The sequence below is a fragment of the Chiloscyllium plagiosum genome, unplaced genomic scaffold (assembly GCF_037043375.1).
Source record: "Chiloscyllium plagiosum isolate Xiang-an unplaced genomic scaffold, Cpla_swu_hap1 HiC_scaffold_42, whole genome shotgun sequence".
Lineage (NCBI taxonomy): Eukaryota > Metazoa > Chordata > Chondrichthyes > Orectolobiformes > Hemiscylliidae > Chiloscyllium > Chiloscyllium plagiosum.
This window is the reverse complement of record NW_028270180.1, coordinates 105,576,779-105,602,965: the sequence shown is the minus strand read 5'-3', so window position 1 is coordinate 105,602,965 and position 26,187 is coordinate 105,576,779. Positions and strand designations below refer to the sequence as shown.

General features: G+C 45.5%; 4 non-coding genes across 4 annotated transcripts; all 4 read left to right on the top strand.

Annotated features, from left to right (window-relative positions):
- Positions 1–10,679: 10,679 nt before the first annotated feature.
- Positions 10,680–10,752, top strand: trnav-cac (transfer RNA valine (anticodon CAC)). The gene has a single exon. It is a non-coding gene; the product is annotated as a tRNA-Val (tRNA).
- A 3,287-nt stretch (positions 10,753–14,039) lies between these two features.
- trnav-cac (transfer RNA valine (anticodon CAC)) lies at positions 14,040–14,112 on the top strand. Its single transcript has one exon. It is a non-coding gene; the product is annotated as a tRNA-Val (tRNA).
- Positions 14,113–17,398: 3,286 nt separating this feature from the next.
- On the top strand, positions 17,399–17,471 carry trnav-cac (transfer RNA valine (anticodon CAC)). The gene has a single exon. It is a non-coding gene; the product is annotated as a tRNA-Val (tRNA).
- A 3,287-nt stretch (positions 17,472–20,758) lies between these two features.
- trnav-cac (transfer RNA valine (anticodon CAC)) lies at positions 20,759–20,831 on the top strand. Its single transcript has one exon. It is a non-coding gene; the product is annotated as a tRNA-Val (tRNA).
- The last annotated feature ends 5,356 nt before the right edge of the window (positions 20,832–26,187 follow it).

Below are 26,187 nucleotides of genomic sequence, written 5' to 3'. Positions count from 1 at the left end.
AGTTGCCATCGAGCCTTGGTTGTTTGACTTCACTTTTGCTCGGTCGTCCTATCAACTGTCTCATAAAAAGATGTAAATCATTAAGTTGCACCCTTTGAAATAACTTTGAGTTTTGGGGTCAGAAGTGTCATTGTAGTGGGCATGGCACAGTACCACATGTGGTGGAAGTCAAACAAGTGTTAGAGGATGTTCACCCACAGAATCCCACTCTGAGTAAATCCACCATCTGGATATTCGCATAGTTCTGGGTGTGAAACTTTAGGAAGTGGGGACGTGAAATGATTGAAAACAGCGCTGAACAGGTTGATGAGAATAGTGTGGTATATGAGGAATATCAACAATAAAGGTCATTTGGAAAGTTGGGGCAGGACTCCTTGGAGAGCAGAAGGCCAAAAGCTGGTCTTGTTCAACCTTTCCAAGACATGAGTAGATTAGACAGATGGAATAAGGCAGGGGGAATGCTCCCTTCGCCTGAAAGGATCGAGAACGATTCGGCAGAGTTTAAAAGATGTTAGTAAAAGAAGAAAAATGTACATGAGGAGGAATGTTTCTACATCGGGAGTAGTTAGGGTCTGACATTGACAAAGACGCAGTTTCAATCGAATTGTTGAAAAACTAATTCAATGTTCATGTTGAAAGCAAAAATGTGTAGAGTTACAGGGAGAAGGCACGAGAATGATACGAAAAGAGAAGCACATTTATCTCTGAAGAGAGCCAGCACAGCTAAGGTGTTTTGTTCCACATTTGTGATTCTGACTGGAATCACAGTTCGACCAACAGGGTGTAGGGAGTTAAACAACGGTGATATTGGCAAAGCCAGGACACATGACACAACAGAAGGTTATCCAGCACGTACATGTCACAGGGAGGATGGCGCTGTCTGAAAATCCTGCAGGATGTCCTGCGGATCAGACACAGGAAATTTCACTATTCGAACCGAATCAGCCCGATGAATGGGAGCCAAGGAGCCGGAGGCGCCTGCTTCAGAACTCAATTATGAAAGAAGCTTAGGCTCGAGTCCCCACACAGCAATTTCTGTGGCTGCGGCGTGTTGAAATAATAAGGAGGATCGGGAGTTTGCTTTATGGAGACGGGGTCAGTGTCCATCTTGTCATGATCATGTTCGCCTCCCACATGGTAAATCGCGGGCTCAAGCTGCATTACGTTCCTGGCAAGTTGAGCTTGTACTGGAACCGAATGCAGACTGTTATTTCATCGCTGTTGTGAAACAAAGTCCTGCGGTGACTCGACTCGCCCTAATTTGGTTTTCTGGCGAATTGAAAAATCGTTCCGATGAATTTCGGTGTCATATGTTATTGAATTTCTCCCATTTCCTTCATTTCCGTCCTGGAAGGGACAGTCAAGACTGTGATCTAATCGAGACCGTGAGTGGTGAAATTCACTTTTTATGGCCCATTCTTATTAGGTTCTTTCTTTCTCTCTTTTCAGTATTGACTGGGAAATGGTGGTGGATGCCACAAAGCCGCAGGAATGGCGGCAGGGGCTGGTTCCGGTAGTGGAGTGGCCATCGCGTTCTTCTAAAACGCGAAAAGTCCCCAGTTCAAAACTGGACAGAAACTGCGTTGTTCTTCAACATGGACAAGAACGGAGCTTTCTTGCTTGCTTTCCCATCTGCAAACTGCCTTCGAATTTGCTTGAACAAATCTGCTCTCGGAGTGAAATGTAATGCAACTCCATTTAATTACTGTGCAAAGTATTGTAAATTTTTCTCCAACCTGGTTGTGATCATATGCGATTCTGTTTGAGAGTGTAGTGGCCTTCTGGTCCTTCCACGAAAAGCAGTACCGCATTGGCATTCCTTGCGCAGGCGGCCCGTTTCCAACAGGGAAGAAGCTGATGCGCTGGTGTCACAGCGCACCACGGATTCCTGAACTAATCGGTCTGTCAAATGTACCCCCAAAGTCGTCTATGAAAGACATCATTTGGAAGCTGTCTGTCGTTATTCAACGTGCGAGAGTTGTCACCAGAAGTCCTGAATCATGTTTTTGAGCAGTTCGCACGTTAGTGGCTCATTCAATCAGCAACAGCAATGAAAGAAATGACACTCTCGGGGAACCTCTGCACCTGTGCTTTCATAGCGTCGCTAATATTAAGGTGCGCCCCGAGATCTAAGCCACGTTGGAACTGAAACGGAGGAATCGACAGAGAGGCTCCAGAATGACATCGCATCCATTTGGTTTTCTTTAAATCACTGACGAGCAGGAAAATGTAAACGGGGAGGGCGAGTGGGGAAGTGAGGCAGTTGCAGCTCTGGTGAAATTCCTTCTTTGTGATTGACTCAGCATACAGAGACGTGTGAAGGTGACTCAGACGTGAGAGCTCTTCACATCGAGAACGAAAAGCAATCAAGGGCAGTTAGCACCTCTTCCGGAGAGGGGGGTGGGGTGAGATAATTACCTTTTGACTTCTGTTACTACGTTCACAAAATGTCTTTTAGATTGATGTGAACAGAAACTGCATTTCTAATAAGCACCGTGGAATTTAGCAAAATTTATTGAGTCGCTTCTCGTCGACTCAGTTGGTATCCATGTGGCTCATATCCAGATGTGAACATCTCTGCAGCGAATTGCACGGTTAAGGCAAAAAGGCAAGGAAAGTGGCATCTCGAACCGGCTCCGAGGTCAGAGCATCCTCACAATGTGATCTGTCGTTCTCGGATTGTAATGCTACCTCCGGTTTTAGGGTGGAGAACATTCTTTGGGACTCGTATTCTGCAAAACAGGCACAGTGACTGAAACGATGCTGCGCGGTATGATGTGGAACACGGCCTGCTCAGCTTTGTGCATTTTCCCTGTAGTCCGGTGTGTTTCATGTTCCATGTAAACGTGAAAGTTGTCCTGTTTCGATCAAAGGGTGAAATCATTTAGCAAAGCAAGAATCGAAATTGCAGTAATGTCAAGCAGCTCATGGTAATTTGACCAAATCATAACCGATCGTACGTTCTCACGCACTCACAGATACATTTGTAGCCGAAAAGAGTCTGAGAAGATAGACTCAGCTTAGAATTGACATTTATCTGGATTGATGGGCTATCATTATCTGCTGCGAAATTGATATTGTAGACGGGCACATCCCAGCAGTTGTGCGAGTCGGAGAGGGATCATGGAACCCTTTTCACATAACTTTGCATCTGTTGTTATGCAGCATCACAATTGGAAGTGCAAGAAAATGGGGAGCGCGGCTGGTTGGTAATGTGGCCGCGCGGTCTAAGGCGGTGGAGTTAGGCTCTAGTCTCGAGAGAGGCGTGGGTTCGAATCCCACCGCTGCTATTTCTGCTGATCGTTTCCAACGACGCAGCTTGTTAAAATACTGTTTTGACTCCTGCTGCATTTCTGTTTAAAACCGAAGAAACATGTGTGTGCTTCCCGGGCAATTAACTGTGGTGTGGGAAAGTGCCATCTTTTCCGATGTCTGTGCTGTCATGATCGTGCTCGTCTCCCGCGCGGAAATCGCAAACAGCTCTGCTGTCCCAGGCAAGTTGTGCGTTTACTGGAACCGAATGGAGGCTGTTATTTCATTGCTGCTGTGAAACAAAGTCCTGCGGTGGCTCGACTCGTCGTTATTTTGTTTTCTGCCAATGGGAAAATCGTTCCAATGAATTGCGATGTCACATGCTATTGAATTTCTCCCATTTCCTTCATTTCCGTCCTGGAGACATCGGAAGGGAAAGGTAATGTAATCGAGACTGTGATTGGTGAAATTCACTTTTTTTGGCCCATTCTTATTGTGTTCTTTCTTTCTCTCTTTTCAGCATTGTCTGGGAAGTGGTGGTGCACTCAGGCTCCAGTATGTTTGAAAGAGCAGTTTGGAATTGCCCTGTTGTTATTTGTGAGATTACTTTATGGCTCATGCCCCCGGCCTGTCTCTCATTTAGCATTCATGCTCGCTGTGTCTGAAAACGCATTTGGTTTGCCAGTTTTGTTTGTGTTCCGTGTTAAATGCTTTCTGTTTTGCGATTCGCTCAATACATTACGAATTAACAGGGTTTCTGAGGTAACATCCAGCTGCAAAAATCCTCAACTGAGAATCTGGGAAAATTTCCCGCAGTGTGGTCAGTCGGAGCAAAAGTAAGGAAGTCGTTCGTTTCTGCAGTGATTCACAATGCTACTTGTCCCGTGAGCAGTCGAACAGACTAAATGATACTGCCACAGACTGCGACGGCAAGCTCCGCGAAAAAGTAATCCTTTACAGCCGGTGTAAGCAACACAATGTTATTGGCGCACACCGCGTGGAAACAGATACTTCGGTGTATCTCGTCCATGCTCACCACAGAGCCATGATTAAACAAGTCCCATTAAACAACGAGCTATTGGAAACAGAAAGGTGAAAGGTAAAATGGCTTCAACTTTCAGTGCTGGATGCCACTGAGGCTCCGCAGAGGCGAGGGCAGCTTGTTTCTGTAGTGCAGTGGTCATCACGTTCGCCTTACGCGCGAAAAGTCCCCAGTTGGAAACTGGGCAGAAACTGCTTTGTTCGTCAACTGCAGCCTTCAACATGAACAAGAACGGAGCTTTCTTGCTTGCTTTCCCATCTGCAAACTGCCTTCGAATTTGCTTGAACAAATCTGCTCTCGGAGTGAAATGTAATGCAACTCCATTTAATTACTGTGCAAAGTATTGTAAATTTTTCTCCAACCTGGTTGTGATCATATGCGATTCTGTTTGAGAGTGTAGTGGCCTTCTGGTCCTTCCACGAAAAGCAGTACCGCATTGGCATTCCTTGCGCAGGCGGCCCGTTTCCAAGACAGGGAAGAAGCTGATGCGCTGGTGTCACAGCGCACCACGGATTCCTGAACTAATCGGTCTGTCAAATGTACCCCCAAAGTCGTCTATGAAAGACATCATTTGGAAGCTGTCTGTCGTTATTCAACGTGCGAGAGTTGTCACCAGAAGTCCTGAATCATGTTTTTGAGCAATTCGCACGTTAGTGGCTCATTCAATCAACAACAGCAATGAAAGAAATGACACTCTCGGGGAACCTCTGCACCTGTGCTTTCATAGCGTCGCTAATATTAAGGTGCGCCCCGAGATCTAAGCCACGTTGGAACTGAAACGGAGGAATCGACAGAGAGGCTCCAGAATGACATCGCATCCATTTGGTTTTCTTTAAATCACTGACGAGCAGGAAAATGTAAACGGGGAGGGCGAGTGGGGAAGTGAGGCAGTTGCAGCTCTGGTGAAATTCCTTCTTTGTGATTGACTCAGCATACAGAGACGTGTGAAGGTGACTCAGACGTGAGAGCTCTTCACATCGAGAACAAAAAGCACTCAAGGGCAGTTAGCACCTCTTCCGGAGAGGGAGGTGGGGTGAGATAATTACCTTTTGACTTCTGTTACTACGTTCACAAAATGTCTTTTAGATTGATGTGAACAGAAACTGCATTTCTAATAAGCACCGTGGAATTTAGCAAAATTTATTGAGTCGCTTCTCGTCAACTCAGTTGGTATCCATGTGGCTCATATCCAGATGTGAACATCTCTGCAGCGAATTGCACGGTTAAGGCAAAAAGGCAAGGAAAGTGGCATCTCGAACCGGCTCCGAGGTCAGAGCATCCGCACAATGTGATCTGTCGTTCTCGGATTGTAATGCTACCTCCGGTTTTAGGGTGGAGAACATTCTTTGGGACTCGTATTCTGCAAAACAGGCACAGTGACTGAAACGATGCTGCGCGGTATGATGTGGAACACGGCCTGCTCAGCTTTGTGCATTTTCCCTGTAGTCCGGTGTGTTTCATGTTCCATGTAAACGTGAAAGTTGTCCTGTTTCGATCAAAGGGTGAAATCATTTAGCAAAGCAAGAATCGAAATTGCAGTAATGTCAAGCAGCTCATGGTAATTTGACCAAATCATAACCGATCGTATGTTCTCACGCACTCACAGATACATTTGTAGCCGAAAAGAGTCTGAGAAGATAGACTCAGCTTAGAATTGACATTTATCTGGATTGGTGGGCTATCATTATCTGCTGCGAAATTGATATTGTAGACGGGCACATCCCAGCAGTTGTGCGAGTCGGAGAGGGATCATGGAACCCTTTTCACATAACTTTGCATCTGTTGTTATGCAGCATCACAATTGGAAGTGCAAGAAAAGGGGGAGCGCGACTGGCTGGTAATGTGGCCGCGCGGTCCAAGGCGGTGGAGTTAGGCTCTAGTCTCGAGCGAGGCGTGGGTTCGAATCCCACCGCTGCCATTTCTGCTGATCGTTTCCAACGGCGCAGCTTGTTAAAATACTGTTTCGACTCCTGCTGCATTTCTGTTTAAAACCGAAGAAACATGTGTGTGCTTCCCGGGCAATTAACTGTGGTGTGGGAAAGTGCCAACTTTTCCGATGTCTGTGCTGTCATGATCGTGCTCGTCTCCCGCGCGGAAAATCGCAAACAGCTCTGCTGTCCCAGGCAAGTTGTGCGTTTACTGGAACCGAATGGAGGCTGTTATTTCATTGCTGCTGTGAAACAAAGTCCTGCGGTGGCTCGACTCGTCGTTATTTTGTTTTCTGCCAATGGGAAAATCGTTCCAATGAATTGCGATGTCACATGTTATTGAATTTCTCCCATTTCCTTCATTTCCGTCCTGGAGACATCGGAAGGGAAAGGTAATGTAATCGAGGCTGTGATTGGTGAAATTCACTTTTTATGGCCCATTCTTATTGTGTTCTTTCTTTCTCTCTTTTCAGCATTGTCTGGGAAGTGGTGGTGCACTCAGGCTCCAGTATGTTTGAAAGAGCAGTTTGGAATTGCCCTGTTGTTATTTGTGAGATTACTTTATGGCTCATGCCCCCGGCCTGTCTCTCATTTAGCATTCATGCTCTCTGTGTCTGAAAACGCATTTGGTTTGCCAGTTTTGTTTGTGTTCCGTGTTAAATGCTTTCTGTTTTGCGATTCGCTCAGTACATTACGAATTAACAGGGTTTCTGATAACTTCCAGCTGCAAAAATCCTCAACTGAGAATCTGGGAAAATTTCCCGCAGTGTGGTCAGTCGGAGCAAAAGTAAGGAAGTCGTTCGTTTCTGCAGTGTTTCACAATGCTACTTGTCCCGTGAGCAGTCGAACAGACTAAATGATACTGCCACAGACTGCGACGGCAAGCTCCGCGAAAAAGTAATCCTTTACAGCCGGTGTAAGCAACACAATGTTATTGGCGCACACCGCGTGGAAACAGATACTTTGGTGTATCTCGTCCATGCTCACCACATAGCCATGATTAAACAAGTCCCATTAAACAACGAGCTATTGGAAACAGAAAGGTGAAAGGTAAAATGGCTTCAAATTTCAGTGCTGGATGCCACTGAGGCTTCGAATAGCCGACGGCAGCTTGTTTCTGTAGTGTAGTGGTTATCACGTCCGCGTCACACGCGAAAGGTCCCCAGATTGAAACTGGGCAGAAACTGCTTTGTTCTTCAACTGCAGCCTTTTTACATGGACAAGAGCTGAGCTTTCTTGCATGCTTTCACATCTGCAAACCTGCCTTCGAATTTGCTTGAACAAATCTGCTCTCGTAGTGAAATGTTATGCAATTCCATTTAATTACAGTGCAAAGCAACCTGGTTCTGATTACATGCCACTCTGTTTGAGAGTGTATTTACCGCCTTCTGATCCTTCCACGAAAAGCAGTACCGCATTTGCATTCCTTGTGCAGGCGGCTCGGTTCACAGACAGGAAAGATGCAGATGCTCTGGTGTCACAGCGCACCACGAATTCCTGAACTTGTCTGTCTGTCAAATGTACCCCAAGGTAGTCTCAGAAAGACCTCATTTGGAAGCTGTCAATCGTTATTCAACGTGCGAGAATTGGCACCAGATGTCTTGAATCAGATGTTCTGGAGCAATTCGCACGTTAGTGGCTCATTCAATCAACAATAGCAATTAAAGAAATTACACTCTCAGAGGAACCTTTCGACTTGCGCATTCATAGCGTCTCTAGTATTAAGGTCCGCCCCGAGATCAAAGTCATGTTGGAACTGAAACGGAGGAATCGACAGAGAGGCTATAGAATGACATCGCTTCCATTTGGTTTTCTTCAAATCACTGACGAGCAGGAAAATGTAAACGGGGAGGGCGAGTGGAGAAGTGAGGCAGTTGCAGCTCTGGTGAAATTCCTTCTTTGTGATTCACTCAGCAACCAGAGACGTGAAGGTGACTCAGGCGTGAAAGCTCTTCACATCGAGAACAAAAAGCACTCAAGGGCAGTTAGCGCCTCTTCCGGAGTGGGGGTGGGGTGAGGTAATTACCTTTTGACTTCTGTCACTATGTTCAGAAACTGGCTTTTAGATTGAGGTGAACAGAAACTGCATTTCTAAAAAGCACCACCGAATTTAGCAAAATTTATTGAGTCGCTTCTCCTCGATTCCCACACAGGTTTCCAACTCAGTTGGTATCCATGTGGCTCATGTCCAGGAGTGAACATCTCAGCAGCAAATTGCACGGTTAAGGTAAAAGGCAAGGAAAGTGGCATCTCGAACTGGCTCCGAGGTCAGAGCATTCTCACAATGTGATCTGTCGTTCTCGGATTGTAATGCTACCTCCGGTTTTTGGGTGGAGAACATTCTTTGGGACTCTTATTCTGAAAAAAAAAAACAGACACAGTGACTGAAACTATGCTGCACGGTATGATGTGGAACACGGCCTGCTCAGGTTTGTGCATTTTCACTGTAGTCCGGTGTGTTTCGTATTCCGTGTAAACGTGAAAGTCGTCCTGTTTCGAGCAATGGGTGAAATCATTTAGCAAAGCAAGAATGGAAATTCCCGTAATGTCAAGCAGCTCATGGTTATTTTACCAAATCATAAGCGAACCCATATTCTCACGCACTGACAGATACATTTGTAGCTGAAAAGAGTCTGAGAAGATAGACTCAGCTTACCATTGATTTTTGTCTGGATTGATGGGCTATCAATATCTGCTGCGAAATTGACATTGTAGCCGGGCACATCCCAGCAGCTGTGCGAGTCCGAGAGGAATCATGGAACCCCATTTCATGTGACTTTGCATCTGTTGTTATGCAGGAGCACAATTTGAAATACAAGAAAATGAGGCGGCGCGGCCGGCTTGTAGTTTGGCCGAGCGGTCTAAGGCGCTGGATCCAGGTTCCAGTCTCGAAAGGGGCGTGGGTTCGAATCCCACCAGTGCCATTTCTGCTGATCCACTCCAACGCTGCAGCTTGTTAAAATGCTGTTTCGGTGCCCACTGTATATTGATGTTGAAAACAAAAGTAAAATGTGTTTGCTTCCCAGGGAATTAACTGTGGTGTGGGATACTGCCAAGTATTTCAAAATGTCTCTACTGTCATGATCGTGTTCGCCTCCCGCGCGGAAAATCCCAAACAGTTCTGCCGTCCCAGGCAAGTTGAGCTTTTACTGGAACCGAATGGAGACTGTTATTTCATCGCTGTTGTGAAACGAAGTCCTACGGTGACTCTACTCGTTGTTATTGGGTTTCTAGCTAATGGGAAAATCGTTCCAATGAATTTCGATGTCATACCTTATTGAATTTCTCCCACTTCCTTCATTTCCGACTTGGGAACATCGGAAGGGAAAGGTCATCTAATCGAGACTGTGATTGGTGAAATTCACTTTTTACGGCCAATTCTTATTATGTTCTTTCTTTCTCTCATTTCAGCATTGTCTGGAAAGCGGTGGTGCACTAATGCTGCAGTATGTTTGAAAGAGTCGTTTGGAAATGCCCTGTTGTTAGTTGTGAGATTACTTTATGACTCATGCCCTCAGACTGTATCACATTTAGCATTCATGCATCTCTGTGTCTGAAAATGCATGAGGTATGCCAGTTTTGTTTGTGTTCCGTGTTAAATGCTTTCTGTTTTGCGATTCGCTCAATACATTTCGATTTAACAGGGTTTCTGAGGTAACTTTCAGCAGCAAAAATCCTCAGCTGAGGATCTGGGAAAATTTCACAGAATATGGTCAGTCGGAGCTAAACTAAGGAAGGCGTTCGTTTCTGCAGTGTTTCACAATACTACCTTTCCCGTGAGCAGTCGAACAGACTAAATGATTGTGCCACAGACTGCGATGGCAAGCTCCGCTAAAAAGTAATCCTTTAAAGCCGGTGGAAGCAACACGACGTTATTGGGGTACACCGTGGAAAAAGATACTTCGGTGGACCTCGTCCATGCTCACCACATAGCCAAAATTAAACAAGTCGCGTTCCCCAGCATTTGGCCGCAATCCCTCTAAACGCTTCCTATCAAGAAACTCAACCGATTACCTTTGCAATTTTCTGAGTGTAATAGCCTTCTCCACTTCCTCTGGTGATCATTCCAAACACGCACAACCTTCTTTGTGAGAAATGTGCCTCAGGTCCTTTGTCACTTTCAGCACACTCACCTTAAAGCTATGCTGTCGAGTTTTCAACTCACACCAACTTGGGTAAAACACCTAAATACTCAGTTTACCACCCTTCCATAAGGTCATGTCGCAGCTGTTACGCTGCAAGGAAAGTCGTCCCAGCCTATTCCACCTCGCCCTACGGTACAAACATCGACGACATCTTTGTCTATATTTTGTCATCAATTTAACGTGTCTTTTTTTTTACGTTTTCAAGATGTCAATTACGCTGGACAACAACGAGCTATTGGAAACAGAAAGGTGAAACGGATTCAGCTTTCAGTGCTGCACGCCACGGAGCCGCCGGACGGCCGGCTGTGGCTTGTTTCTGTAGTGTAGTGGTCATCACGTTCGCCTCACACGCGAAAGGTCCCCAGTTCGAAACTGGGCAGAAACTGCTTTGTTCTTCAACTGCAGCCTTTTACATGGACAAGAGCTGAGCTTTCTTGCATGCTTTCACATCTGCAAACCTGCCTTCGAATTTGCTTGAACAAATCTGCTCTCGTAGTGAAATGTTATGCAATTCCATTTAATTACAGTGCAAAGCGTTGTTAACTTTTTCTCCAACCTGGTTCTGATTACATGCCACTCTGTTTGAGAGTGTATTTACCGCCTTCTGATCCTTCCACGAAAAGCAGTACCGCATTTGCATTCCTTGTGCAGGCGGCTCGGTTCACAGACAGGAAAGATGCAGATGCTCTGGTGTCACAGCGCACCACGAATTCCTGAACTTGTCTGTCTGTCAAATGTACCCCAAGGTAGTCTCAGAAAGACCTCATTTGGAAGCTGTCAATCGTTATTCAACGTGCGAGAATTGGCACCAGATGTCTTGAATCAGATGTTCTGGAGCAATTCGCACGTTAGTGGCTCATTCAATCAACAATAGCAATTAAAGAAATTACACTCTCAGAGGAACCTTTCGACTTGCGCATTCATACCGTCTCTAGTATTAAGGTCCGCCCCGAGATCTAAGTCATGTTGGAACTGAAACGGAGGAATCGACAGAGAGGCTATAGAATGACGTCGCTTCCATTTGGTTTTCTTCAAATCACTGACGAGCAGGAAAATGTAAACGGGGAGGGCGAGTGGAGAAGTGAGGCAGTTGCAGCTCTGGTGAAATTCCTTCTTTGTGATTCACTCAGCAACCAGAGACGTGAAGGTGACTCAGGCGTGAAAGCTCTTCACATCGAGAACAAAAAGCACTCAAGGGCAGTTAGCGCCTCTTCCGGAGTGGGGGTGGGGTGAGGTAATTACCTTTTGACTTCTGTCACTATGTTCAGAAACTGGCTTTTAGATTGAGGTGAACAGAAACTGCATTTCTAAAAAGCACCACCGAATTTAGCAAAATTTATTGAGTCGCTTCTCCTCGATTCCCACACAGGTTTCCAACTCAGTTGGTATCCATGTGGCTCATGTCCAGGAGTGAACATCTCAGCAGCAAATTGCACGGTTAAGGTAAAAGGCAAGGAAAGTGGCATCTCGAACTGGCTCCGAGGTCAGAGCATTCACACAATGTGATCTGTCGTTCTCGGATTGTAATGCTACCTCCGGTTTTTGGGTGGAGAACATTCTTTGGGACTCTTATTCTGAAAAAAAAAACAGACACAGTGACTGAAACTATGCTGCACGGTATGATGTGGAACACGGCCTGCTCAGGTTTGTGCATTTTCACTGTAGTCCGGTGTGTTTCGTATTCCGTGTAAACGTGAAAGTCGTCCTGTTTCGAGCAATGGGTGAAATCATTTAGCAAAGCAAGAATGGAAATTCCCGTAATGTCAAGCAGCTCATGGTTATTTTACCAAATCATAAGCGAACCCATATTCTCACGCACTGACAGATACATTTGTAGCTGAAAAGAGTCTGAGAAGATAGACTCAGCTTACCATTGATTTTTGTCTGGATTGATGGGCTATCAATATCTGCTGCGAAATTGACATTGTAGCCGGGCACATCCCAGCAGCTGTGCGAGTCCGAGAGGAATCATGGAACCCCATTTCATGTGACTTTGCATCTGTTGTTATGCAGGAGCACAATTTGAAATACAAGAAAATGAGGCGGCGCGGCCGGCTTGTAGTTTGGCCGAGCGGTCTAAGGCGCTGGATCCAGGTTCCAGTCTCGAAAGGGGCGTGGGTTCGAATCCCACCAGTGCCATTTCTGCTGATCCACTCCAACGCTGCAGCTTGTTAAAATGCTGTTTCGGTGCCCACTGTATATTGATGTTGAAAACAAAAGTAAAATGGGTTTGCTTCCCAGGGAATTAACTGTGGTGTGGGATACTGCCAAGTATTTCAAAATGTCTCTACTGTCATGATCGTGTTCGCCTCCCGCGCGGAAAATCCCAAACAGTTCTGCCGTCCCAGGCAAGTTGAGCTTTTACTGGAACCGAATGGAGACTGTTATTTCATCGCTGTTGTGAAACGAAGTCCTACGGTGACTCTACTCGTTGTTATTGGGTTTCTAGCTAATGGGAAAATCGTTCCAATGAATTTCGATGTCATACCTTATTGAATTTCTCCCACTTCCTTCATTTCCGACTTGGGAACATCGGAAGGGAAAGGTAATCTAATCGAGACTGTGATTGGTGAAATTCACTTTTTACGGCCAATTCTTATTATGTTCTTTCTTTCTCTCATTTCAGCATTGTCTGGAAAGCGGTGGTGCACTAATGCTGCAGTATGTTTGAAAGAGTCGTTTGGAAATGCCCTGTTGTTAGTTGTGAGATTACTTTATGACTCATGCCCTCAGACTGTATCACATTTAGCATTCATGCATCTCTGTGTCTGAAAATGCATGAGGTATGCCAGTTTTGTTTGTGTTCCGTGTTAAATGCTTTCTGTTTTGCGATTCGCTCAATACATTTCGATTTAACAGGGTTTCTGAGGTAACTTTCAGCAGCAAAAATCCTCAGCTGAGGATCTGGGAAAATTTCACAGAATATGGTCAGTCGGAGCTAAACTAAGGAAGGCGTTCGTTTCTGCAGTGTTTCACAATACTACCTTTCCCGTGAGCAGTCGAACAGACTAAATGATTGTGCCACAGACTGCGATGGCAAGCTCCGCTAAAAAGTAATCCTTTAAAGCCGGTGGAAGCAACACGACGTTATTGGGGTACACCGTGGAAAAAGATACTTCGGTGGACCTCGTCCATGCTCACCACATAGCCAAAATTAAACAAGTCGCGTTCCCCAGCATTTGGCCGCAATCCCTCTAAACGCTTCCTATCAAGAAACTCAACCGATTACCTTTGCAATTTTCTGAGTGTAATAGCCTTCTCCACTTCCTCTGGTGATCATTCCAAACACGCACAACCTTCTTTGTGAGAAATGTGCCTCAGGTCCTTTGTCACTTTCAGCACACTCACCTTAAAGCTATGCTGTCGAGTTTTCAACTCACACCAACTTGGGTAAAACACCTAAATACTCAGTTTACCACCCTTCCATAAGGTCATGTCGCAGCTGTTACGCTGCAAGGAAAGTCGTCCCAGCCTATTCCACCTCGCCCTACGGTACAAACATCGACGACATCTTTGTCTATATTTTGTCATCAATTTAACGTGTCTTTTTTTTTACGTTTTCAAGATGTCAATTACGCTGGACAACAACGAGCTATTGGAAACAGAAAGGTGAAACGGATTCAGCTTTCAGTGCTGCACGCCACGCAGCCGCCGGACGGCCGGCTGTGGCTTGTTTCTGTAGTGTAGTGGTCATCACGTTCGCCTCACACGCGAAAGGTCCCCAGTTCGAAACTGGGCAGAAACTGCTTTGTTCTTCAACTGCAGCCTTTTACATGGACAAGAGCTGAGCTTTCTTGCATGCTTTCACATCTGCAAACCTGCCTTCGAATTTGCTTGGACAAATCTGCTCTCGTAGTGAAATGTTGTGCAATTCCATTTAATTACAGTGCAAAGCGTTGTTAACTTTTTCTCCAACCTGGTTCTGATTACATGCCACTCTGTTTGAGAGTGTATTTACCGCCTTCTGATCCTTCCACGAAAAGCAGTACCGCATTTGCATTCCTTGTGCAGGCGGCTCGGTTCACAGACAGGAAAGATGCAGATGCTCTGGTGTCACAGCGCACCACGAATTCCTGAACTTGTCTGTCTGTCAAATGTACCCCAAGGTAGTCTCAGAAAGACCTCATTTGGAAGCTGTCAATCGTTATTCAACGTGCGAGAATTGGCACCAGATGTCTTGAATCAGATGTTCTGGAGCAATTCGCACGTTAGTGGCTCATTCAATCAACAATAGCAATTAAAGAAATTACACTCTCAGAGGAACCTTTCGACTTGCGCATTCATACCGTCTCTAGTATTAAGGTCCGCCCCGAGATCAAAGTCATGTTGGAACTGAAACGGAGGAATCGACAGAGAGGCTATAGAATGACGTCGCTTCCATTTGGTTTTCTTCAAATCACTGACGAGCAGGAAAATGTAAACGGGGAGGGCGAGTGGAGAAGTGAGGCAGTTGCAGCTCTGGTGAAATTACTTCTTTGTGATTCACTCAGCAACCAGAGACGTGAAGGTGACTCAGGCGTGAAAGCTCTTCACATCGAGAACAAAAAGCACTCAAGGGCAGTTAGCGCCTCTTCCGGAGTGGGGGTGGGGTGAGGTAATTACCTTTTGACTTCTGTCACTATGTTCAGAAACTGGCTTTTAGATTGAGGTGAACAGAAACTGCATTTCTAAAAAGCACCACCGAATTTAGCAAAATTTATTGAGTCGCTTCTCCTCGATTCCCACACAGGTTTCCAACTCAGTTGGTATCCATGTGGCTCATGTCCAGGAGTGAACATCTCAGCAGCAAATTGCACGGTTAAGGTAAAAGGCAAGGAAAGTGGCATCTCGAACTGGCTCCGAGGTCAGAGCATTCACACAATGTGATCTGTCGTTCTCGGATTGTAATGCTACCTCCGGTTTTTGGGTGGAGAACATTCTTTGGGACTCTTATTCTGAAAAAAAAACAGACACAGTGACTGAAACTATGCTGCACGGTATGATGTGGAACACGGCCTGCTCAGGTTTGTGCATTTTCACTGTAGTCCGGTGTGTTTCGTATTCCGTGTAAACGTGAAAGTCGTCCTGTTTCGAGCAATGGGTGAAATCATTTAGCAAAGCAAGAATGGAAATTCCCGTAATGTCAAGCAGCTCATGGTTATTTTACCAAATCATAAGCGAACCCATATTCTCACGCACTGACAGATACATTTGTAGCTGAAAAGAGTCTGAGAAGATAGACTCAGCTTACCATTGATTTTTGTCTGGATTGATGGGCTATCAATATCTGCTGCGAAATTGACATTGTAGCCGGGCACATCCCAGCAGCTGTGCGAGTCCGAGAGGAATCATGGAACCCCATTTCATGTGACTTTGCATCTGTTGTTATGCAGGAGCACAATTTGAAATACAAGAAAATGAGGCGGCGCGGCCGGCTTGTAGTTTGGCCGAGCGGTCTAAGGCGCTGGATCCAGGTTCCAGTCTCGAAAGGGGCGTGGGTTCGAATCCCACCAGTGCCATTTCTGCTGATCCACTCCAACGCTGCAGCTTGTTAAAATGCTGTTTCGGTGCCCACTGTATATTGATGTTGAAAACAAAAGTAAAATGGGTTTGCTTCCCAGGGAATTAACTGTGGTGTGGGATACTGCCAAGTATTTCAAAATGTCTCTACTGTCATGATCGTGTTCGCCTCCCGCGCGGAAAATCCCAAACAGTTCTGCCGTCCCAGGCAAGTTGAGCTTTTACTGGAACCGAATGGAGACTGTTATTTCATCGCTGTTGTGAAACGAAGTCCTACGGTGACTCTACTCGTTGTTATTGGGTTTCTAGCTAATGGGAAAATCGTTCCAATGAATTTCGATGTCATACCTTATTGAATTTCTCCCACTTCCTTCATTTCCGACTTGGGAACATCGGAAGGGAAAGGTAATCTAATCGAGACTGTGATTGGTGAAATTCACTTTTTACGGCCAATTCTTATTATGTTCTTTCTTTCTCTCATTTCAGCATTGTCTGGAAAGCGGTGGTGCACTAATGCTGCAGTATGTTTGAAAGAGTCGTTTGGAAATGCCCTGTTGTTAGTTGTGAGATTACTTTATGACTCATGCCCTCAGACTGTATCACATTTAGCATTCATGCATCTCTGTGTCTGAAAATGCATGAGGTATGCCAGTTTTGTTTGTGTTCCGTGTTAAATGCTTTCTGTTTTGCGATTCGCTCAATACATTTCGATTTAACAGGGTTTCTGAGGTAACTTTCAGCAGCAAAAATCCTCAGCTGAGGATCTGGGAAAATTTCACAGAATATGGTCAGTCGGAGCTAAACTAAGGAAGGCGTTCGTTTCTGCAGTGTTTCACAATACTACCTTTCCCGTGAGCAGTCGAACAGACTAAATGATTGTGCCACAGACTGCGATGGCAAGCTCCGCTAAAAAGTAATCCTTTAAAGCCGGTGGAAGCAACACGACGTTATTGGGGTACACCGTGGAAAAAGATACTTCGGTGGACCTCGTCCATGCTCACCACATAGCCAAAATTAAACAAGTCGCGTTCCCCAGCATTTGGCCGCAATCCCTCTAAACGCTTCCTATCAAGAAACTCAACCGATTACCTTTGCAATTTTCTGAGTGTAATAGCCTTCTCCACTTCCTCTGGTGATCATTCCAAACACGCACAACCTTCTTTGTGAGAAATGTGCCTCAGGTCCTTTGTCACTTTCAGCACACTCACCTTAAAGCTATGCTGTCGAGTTTTCAACTCACACCAACTTGGGTAAAACACCTAAATACTCAGTTTACCACCCTTCCATAAGGTCATGTCGCAGCTGTTACGCTGCAAGGAAAGTCGTCCCAGCCTATTCCACCTCGCCCTACGGTACAAACATCGACGACATCTTTGTCTATATTTTGTCATCAATTTAACGTGTCTTTTTTTTTACGTTTTCAAGATGTCAATTACGCTGGACAACAACGAGCTATTGGAAACAGAAAGGTGAAACGGATTCAGCTTTCAGTGCTGCACGCCACGGAGCCGCCGGACGGCCGGCTGTGGCTTGTTTCTGTAGTGTAGTGGTCATCACGTTCGCCTCACACGCGAAAGGTCCCCAGTTCGAAACTGGGCAGAAACTGCTTTGTTCTTCAACTGCAGCCTTTTACATGGACAAGAGCTGAGCTTTCTTGCATGCTTTCACATCTGCAAACCTGCCTTCGAATTTGCTTGAACAAATCTGCTCTCGTAGTGAAATGTTATGCAATTCCATTTAATTACAGTGCAAAGCGTTGTTAACTTTTTCTCCAACCTGGTTCTGATTACATGCCACTCTGTTTGAGAGTGTATTTACCGCCTTCTGATCCTTCCACGAAAAGCAGTACCGCATTTGCATTCCTTGTGCAGGCGGCTCGGTTCACAGACAGGAAAGATGCAGATGCTCTGGTGTCACAGCGCACCACGAATTCCTGAACTTGTCTGTCTGTCAAATGTACCCCAAGGTAGTCTCAGAAAGACCTCATTTGGAAGCTGTCAATCGTTATTCAACGTGCGAGAATTGGCACCAGATGTCTTGAATCAGATGTTCTGGAGCAATTCGCACGTTAGTGGCTCATTCAATCAACAATAGCAATTAAAGAAATTACACTCTCAGAGGAACCTTTCGACTTGCGCATTCATACCGTCTCTAGTATTAAGGTCCGCCCCGAGATCTAAGTCATGTTGGAACTGAAACGGAGGAATCGACAGAGAGGCTATAGAATGACGTCGCTTCCATTTGGTTTTCTTCAAATCACTGACGAGCAGGAAAATGTAAACGGGGAGGGCGAGTGGAGAAGTGAGGCAGTTGCAGCTCTGGTGAAATTCCTTCTTTGTGATTCACTCAGCAACCAGAGACGTGAAGGTGACTCAGGCGTGAAAGCTCTTCACATCGAGAACAAAAAGCACTCAAGGGCAGTTAGCGCCTCTTCCGGAGTGGGGGTGGGGTGAGGTAATTACCTTTTGACTTCTGTCACTATGTTCAGAAACTGGCTTTTAGATTGAGGTGAACAGAAACTGCATTTCTAAAAAGCACCACCGAATTTAGCAAAATTTATTGAGTCGCTTCTCCTCGATTCCCACACAGGTTTCCAACTCAGTTGGTATCCATGTGGCTCATGTCCAGGAGTGAACATCTCAGCAGCAAATTGCACGGTTAAGGTAAAAGGCAAGGAAAGTGGCATCTCGAACTGGCTCCGAGGTCAGAGCATTCACACAATGTGATCTGTCGTTCTCGGATTGTAATGCTACCTCCGGTTTTTGGGTGGAGAACATTCTTTGGGACTCTTATTCTGAAAAAAAAAACAGACACAGTGACTGAAACTATGCTGCACGGTATGATGTGGAACACGGCCTGCTCAGGTTTGTGCATTTTCACTGTAGTCCGGTGTGTTTCGTATTCCGTGTAAACGTGAAAGTCGTCCTGTTTCGAGCAATGGGTGAAATCATTTAGCAAAGCAAGAATGGAAATTCCCGTAATGTCAAGCAGCTCATGGTTATTTTACCAAATCATAAGCGAACCCATATTCTCACGCACTGACAGATACATTTGTAGCTGAAAAGAGTCTGAGAAGATAGACTCAGCTTACCATTGATTTTTGTCTGGATTGATGGGCTATCAATATCTGCTGCGAAATTGACATTGTAGCCGGGCACATCCCAGCAGCTGTGCGAGTCCGAGAGGAATCATGGAACCCCATTTCATGTGACTTTGCATCTGTTGTTATGCAGGAGCACAATTTGAAATACAAGAAAATGAGGCGGCGCGGCCGGCTTGTAGTTTGGCCGAGCGGTCTAAGGCGCTGGATCCAGGTTCCAGTCTCGAAAGGGGCGTGGGTTCGAATCCCACCAGTGCCATTTCTGCTGATCCACTCCAACGCTGCAGCTTGTTAAAATGCTGTTTCGGTGCCCACTGTATATTGATGTTGAAAACAAAAGTAAAATGGGTTTGCTTCCCAGGGAATTAACTGTGGTGTGGGATACTGCCAAGTATTTCAAAATGTCTCTACTGTCATGATCGTGTTCGCCTCCCGCGCGGAAAATCCCAAACAGTTCTGCCGTCCCAGGCAAGTTGAGCTTTTACTGGAACCGAATGGAGACTGTTATTTCATCGCTGTTGTGAAACGAAGTCCTACGGTGACTCTACTCGTTGTTATTGGGTTTCTAGCTAATGGGAAAATCGTTCCAATGAATTTCGATGTCATACCTTATTGAATTTCTCCCACTTCCTTCATTTCCGACTTGGGAACATCGGAAGGGAAAGGTAATCTAATCGAGACTGTGATTGGTGAAATTCACTTTTTACGGCCAATTCTTATTATGTTCTTTCTTTCTCTCATTTCAGCATTGTCTGGAAAGCGGTGGTGCACTAATGCTGCAGTATGTTTGAAAGAGTCGTTTGGAAATGCCCTGTTGTTAGTTGTGAGATTACTTTATGACTCATGCCCTCAGACTGTATCACATTTAGCATTCATGCATCTCTGTGTCTGAAAATGCATGAGGTATGCCAGTTTTGTTTGTGTTCCGTGTTAAATGCTTTCTGTTTTGCGATTCGCTCAATACATTTCGATTTAACAGGGTTTCTGAGGTAACTTTCAGCAGCAAAAATCCTCAGCTGAGGATCTGGGAAAATTTCACAGAATATGGTCAGTCGGAGCTAAACTAAGGAAGGCGTTCGTTTCTGCAGTGTTTCACAATACTACCTTTCCCGTGAGCAGTCGAACAGACTAAATGATTGTGCCACAGACTGCGATGGCAAGCTCCGCTAAAAAGTAATCCTTTAAAGCCGGTGGAAGCAACACGACGTTATTGGGGTACACCGTGGAAAAAGATACTTCGGTGGACCTCGTCCATGCTCACCACATAGCCAAAATTAAACAAGTCGCGTTCCCCAGCATTTGGCCGCAATCCCTCTAAACGCTTCCTATCAAGAAACTCAACCGATTACCTTTGCAATTTTCTGAGTGTAATAGCCTTCTCCACTTCCTCTGGTGATCATTCCAAACACGCACAACCTTCTTTGTGAGAAATGTGCCTCAGGTCCTTTGTCACTTTCAGCACACTCACCTTAAAGCTATGCTGTCGAGTTTTCAACTCACACCAACTTGGGTAAAACACCTAAATACTCAGTTTACCACCCTTCCATAAGGTCATGTCGCAGCTGTTACGCTGCAAGGAAAGTCGTCCCAGCCTATTCCACCTCGCCCTACGGTACAAACATCGACGACATCTTTGTCTATATTTTGTCATCAATTTAACGTGTCTTTTTTTTTACGTTTTCAAGATGTCAATTACGCTGGACAACAACGAGCTATTGGAAACAGAAAGGTGAAACGGATTCAGCTTTCAGTGCTGCACGCCACGCAGCCGCCGGACGGCCGGCTGTGGCTTGTTTCTGTAGTGTAGTGGTCATCACGTTCGCCTCACACGCGAAAGGTCCCCAGTTCGAAACTGGGCAGAAACTGCTTTGTTCTTCAACTGCAGCCTTTTACATGGACAAGAGCTGAGCTTTCTTGCATGCTTTCACATCTGCAAACCTGCCTTCGAATTTGCTTGGACAAATCTGCTCTCGTAGTGAAATGTTGTGCAATTCCATTTAATTACAGTGCAAAGCGTTGTTAACTTTTTCTCCAACCTGGTTCTGATTACATGCCACTCTGTTTGAGAGTGTATTTACCGCCTTCTGATCCTTCCACGAAAAGCAGTACCGCATTTGCATTCCTTGTGCAGGCGGCTCGGTTCACAGACAGGAAAGATGCAGATGCTCTGGTGTCACAGCGCACCACGAATTCCTGAACTTGTCTGTCTGTCAAATGTACCCCAAGGTAGTCTCAGAAAGACCTCATTTGGAAGCTGTCAATCGTTATTCAACGTGCGAGAATTGGCACCAGATGTCTTGAATCAGATGTTCTGGAGCAATTCGCACGTTAGTGGCTCATTCAATCAACAATAGCAATTAAAGAAATTACACTCTCAGAGGAACCTTTCGACTTGCGCATTCATACCGTCTCTAGTATTAAGGTCCGCCCCGAGATCAAAGTCATGTTGGAACTGAAACGGAGGAATCGACAGAGAGGCTATAGAATGACGTCGCTTCCATTTGGTTTTCTTCAAATCACTGACGAGCAGGAAAATGTAAACGGGGAGGGCGAGTGGAGAAGTGAGGCAGTTGCAGCTCTGGTGAAATTACTTCTTTGTGATTCACTCAGCAACCAGAGACGTGAAGGTGACTCAGGCGTGAAAGCTCTTCACATCGAGAACAAAAAGCACTCAAGGGCAGTTAGCGCCTCTTCCGGAGTGGGGGTGGGGTGAGGTAATTACCTTTTGACTTCTGTCACTATGTTCAGAAACTGGCTTTTAGATTGAGGTGAACAGAAACTGCATTTCTAAAAAGCACCACCGAATTTAGCAAAATTTATTGAGTCGCTTCTCCTCGATTCCCACACAGGTTTCCAACTCAGTTGGTATCCATGTGGCTCATGTCCAGGAGTGAACATCTCAGCAGCAAATTGCACGGTTAAGGTAAAAGGCAAGGAAAGTGGCATCTCGAACTGGCTCCGAGGTCAGAGCATTCACACAATGTGATCTGTCGTTCTCGGATTGTAATGCTACCTCCGGTTTTTGGGTGGAGAACATTCTTTGGGACTCTTATTCTGAAAAAAAAACAGACACAGTGACTGAAACTATGCTGCACGGTATGATGTGGAACACGGCCTGCTCAGGTTTGTGCATTTTCACTGTAGTCCGGTGTGTTTCGTATTCCGTGTAAACGTGAAAGTCGTCCTGTTTCGAGCAATGGGTGAAATCATTCACAAAGCAAGAATGGAAATTCCCGTAATGTCAAGCAGCTCATGGTTATTTTACCAAATCATAAGCGAACCCATATTCTCACGCACTGACAGATACATTTGTAGCTGAAAAGAGTCTGAGAAGATAGACTCAGCTTACCATTGATTTTTGTCTGGATTGATGGGCTATCAATATCTGCTGCGAAATTGACATTGTAGCCGGGCACATCCCAGCAGCTGTGCGAGTCCGAGGAGGAATCATGGAACCCCATTTCATGTGACTTTGCATCTGTTGTTATGCAGGAGCACAATTTGAAATACAAGAAAATGAGGCGGCGCGGCCGGCTTGTAGTTTGGCCGAGCGGTCTAAGGCGCTGGATCCAGGTTCCAGTCTCGAAAGGGGCGTGGGTTCGAATCCCACCAGTGCCATTTCTGCTGATCCACTCCAACGCTGCAGCTTGTTAAAATGCTGTTTCGGTGCCCACTGTATATTGATGTTGAAAACAAAAGTAAAATGGGTTTGCTTCCCAGGGAATTAACTGTGGTGTGGGATACTGCCAAGTATTTCAAAATGTCTCTACTGTCATGATCGTGTTCGCCTCCCGCGCGGAAAATCCCAAACAGTTCTGCCGTCCCAGGCAAGTTGAGCTTTTACTGGAACCGAATGGAGACTGTTATTTCATCGCTGTTGTGAAACGAAGTCCTACGGTGACTCTATCGTTGTTATTGGGTTTCTAGCTAATGGGAAAATCGTTCCAATGAATTTCGATGTCATACCTTATTGAATTTCTCCCACTTCCTTCATTTCCGACTTGGGAACATCGGAAGGGAAAGGTAATCTAATCGAGACTGTGATTGGTGAAATTCACTTTTTACGGCCAATTCTTATTATGTTCTTTCTTTCTCTCATTTCAGCATTGTCTGGAAAGCGGTGGTGCACTAATGCTGCAGTATGTTTGAAAGAGTCGTTTGGAAATGCCCTGTTGTTAGTTGTGAGATTACTTTATGACTCATGCCCTCAGACTGTATCACATTTAGCATTCATGCATCTCTGTGTCTGAAAATGCATGAGGTATGCCAGTTTTGTTTGTGTTCCGTGTTAAATGCTTTCTGTTTTGCGATTCGCTCAATACATTTCGATTTAACAGGGTTTCTGAGGTAACTTTCAGCAGCAAAAATCCTCAGCTGAGGATCTGGGAAAATTTCACAGAATATGGTCAGTCGGAGCTAAACTAAGGAAGGCGTTCGTTTCTGCAGTGTTTCACAATACTACCTTTCCCGTGAGCAGTCGAACAGACTAAATGATTGTGCCACAGACTGCGATGGCAAGCTCCGCTAAAAAGTAATCCTTTAAAGCCGGTGGAAGCAACACGACGTTATTGGGGTACACCGTGGAAAAAGATACTTCGGTGGACCTCGTCCATGCTCACCACATAGCCAAAATTAAACAAGTCGCGTTCCCCAGCATTTGGCCGCAATCCCTCTAAACGCTTCCTATCAAGAAACTCAACCGATTACCTTTGCAATTTTCTGAGTGTAATAGCCTTCTCCACTTCCTCTGGTGATCATTCCAAACACGCACAACCTTCTTTGTGAGAAATGTGCCTCAGGTCCTTTGTCACTTTCAGCACACTCACCTTAAAGCTATGCTGCCGAGTTTTCAACTCACACCAACTTGGGTAAAACACCTAAATACTCAGTTTACCACCCTTCCATAAGGTCATGTCGCAGCTGTTACGCTGCAAGGAAAGTCGTCCCAGCCTATTCCACCTCACCCTACGGTACAAACATCGACGACATCTTTGTCTATATTTTGTCATCAATTTAACGTGTCTTTTTTTTTACGTTTTCAAGATGTCAATTACGCTGGACAACAACGAGCTATTGGAAACAGAAAGGTGAAACGGATTCAGCTTTCAGTGCTGCACGCCACGGAGCCGCCGGACGGCCGGCTGTGGCTTGTTTCTGTAGTGTAGTGGTCATCACGTTCGCCTCACACGCGAAAGGTCCCCAGTTCGAAACTGGGCAGAAATTGCTTTGTTTTTCAACTGCAGCCTTTTACATGGACAAGAGCTGAGCTTTCTTGCATGCTTTCACATCTGCAAACCTGCCTTCGAATTTGCTTGGACAAATCTGCTCTCGTAGTGAAATGTTATGCAATTCAATTTAATTACAGTGCAAAGCGTTGTTAACTTCTTCTCCAACCTGGTTCTGATTACATGCCACTCTGTTTGAGAGTGTATTTACCGCCTTCTGATCCTTCCACGAAAAGCAGTACCGCATTTGCATTCCTTGTGCAGGCGGCTCGGTTCACAGACAGGAAAGATGCAGATGCTCTGGTGTCACAGCGCACCACGAATTCCTGAACTTGTCTGTCTGTCAAATGTACCCCAAGGTAGTCTCAGAAAGACCTCATTTGGAAGCTGTCAATCGTTATTCAACGTGCGAGAATTGGCACCAGATGTCTTGAATCAGATGTTCTGGAGCAATTCGCACGTTAGTGGCTCATTCAATCAACAATAGCAATTAAAGAAATTACACTCTCAGAGGAACCTTTCGACTTGCGCATTCATACCGTCTCTAGTATTAAGGTCCGCCCCGAGATCAAAGTCATGTTGGAACTGAAACGGAGGAATCGACAGAGAGGCTATAGAATGACGTCGCTTCCATTTGGTTTTCTTCAAATCACTGACGAGCAGGAAAATGTAAACGGGGAGGGCGAGTGGAGAAGTGAGGCAGTTGCAGCTCTGGTGAAATTACTTCTTTGTGATTCACTCAGCAACCAGAGACGTGAAGGTGACTCAGGCGTGAAAGCTCTTCACATCGAGAACAAAAAGCACTCAAGGGCAGTTAGCGCCTCTTCCGGAGTGGGGGTGGGGTGAGGTAATTACCTTTTGACTTCTGTCACTATGTTCAGAAACTGGCTTTTAGATTGAGGTGAACAGAAACTGCATTTCTAAAAAGCACCACCGAATTTAGCAAAATTTATTGAGTCGCTTCTCCTCGATTCCCACACAGGTTTCCAACTCAGTTGGTATCCATGTGGCTCATGTCCAGGAGTGAACATCTCAGCAGCAAATTGCACGGTTAAGGTAAAAGGCAAGGAAAGTGGCATCTCGAACTGGCTCCGAGGTCAGAGCATTCACACAATGTGATCTGTCGTTCTCGGTTTGTAATGCTACCTCCGGTTTTTGGGTGGAGAACATTCTTTGGGACTCTTATTCTGAAAAAAAAAAACAGACACAGTGACTGAAACTATGCTGCACGGTATGATGTGGAACACGGCCTGCTCAGGTTTGTGCATTTTCACTGTAGTCCGGTGTGTTTCGTATTCCGTGTAAACGTGAAAGTCGTCCTGTTTCGAGCAATGGGTGAAATCATTTAGCAAAGCAAGAATGGAAATTCCCGTAATGTCAAGCAGCTCATGGTTATTTTACCAAATCATAAGCGAACCCATATTCTCACGCACTGACAGATACATTTGTAGCTGAAAAGAGTCTGAGAAGATAGACTCAGCTTACCATTGATTTTTGTCTGGATTGATGGGCTATCAATATCTGCTGCGAAATTGACATTGTAGCCGGGCACATCCCAGCAGCTGTGCGAGTCCGAGAGGAATCATGGAACCCCATTTCATGTGACTTTGCATCTGTTGTTATGCAGGAGCACAATTTGAAATACAAGAAAATGAGGCGGCGCGGCCGGCTTGTAGTTTGGCCGAGCGGTCTAAGGCGCTGGATCCAGGTTCCAGTCTCGAAAGGGGCGTGGGTTCGAATCCCACCAGTGCCATTTCTGCTGATCCACTCCAACGCTGCAGCTTGTTAAAATGCTGTTTCGGTGCCCACTGTATATTGATGTTGAAAACAAAAGTAAAATGGGTTTGCTTCCCAGGGAATTAACTGTGGTGTGGGATACTGCCAAGTATTTCAAAATGTCTCTACTGTCATGATCGTGTTCGCCTCCCGCGCGGAAAATCCCAAACAGTTCTGCCGTCCCAGGCAAGTTGAGCTTTTACTGGAACCGAATGGAGAC